Here is a 676-nt window from a genome sequence, read left to right on the forward strand (position 1 = left end):
TTAAAGAAGGTACAAAGAACCACAAGCAAAATGATTGCAGTGAAGACAGAGAATAGGGTGGGGACAGTTAGGGAGTAGGGTTATATGAGGTGAGGCACTGGGAGAGAAGGAAGAGGTAGAAAAAAATCCCTATTGGCAAGAATTGCCAGTCATCATTTTCCTATAGAAATAATGATGGTACTTTGAACAGGAAGACTAAACCATAAATTGGCCAGATAGAAGAATTTCAAAGACATTTAATAATTGTGTTTCCCTTTGTACCTTCTTGTAATTCTAAACTGACTTCATCAGTCCTCTAACGTGGATAGCATTTTTCATTCCTAAGTCCTTTGGAACATGATGGGTTATTGTGCTGATCAGTGTTTCTAAGTTTTATAGATTCTTATCTCCACATATGCTGTTACCACGTAAATTATTCTACTCATTTCAATTTGCATAAGTTTATGTATGTGTTCTTAAATTTTCCTGAAACCATTTTCTTCATAAGTCTCTTTTTTTCTGTTAAGAATTTTATTTTCCAAATTACATGTAAAAACAAATTTTGACATCAATTTTTTTAAAAACTTTGTGTTCCAACTTCTCTTTCCTCCCTCCCTTTCCCACCCCCCCAATAATTCAAGCAATTCAATATAAGTTATACATGAGTAACTCATGGAAAACATTCCCCCATTAGCCC

Source organism: Dromiciops gliroides, chromosome 1, assembly GCF_019393635.1.
Source record: "Dromiciops gliroides isolate mDroGli1 chromosome 1, mDroGli1.pri, whole genome shotgun sequence".
Lineage (NCBI taxonomy): Eukaryota > Metazoa > Chordata > Mammalia > Microbiotheria > Microbiotheriidae > Dromiciops > Dromiciops gliroides.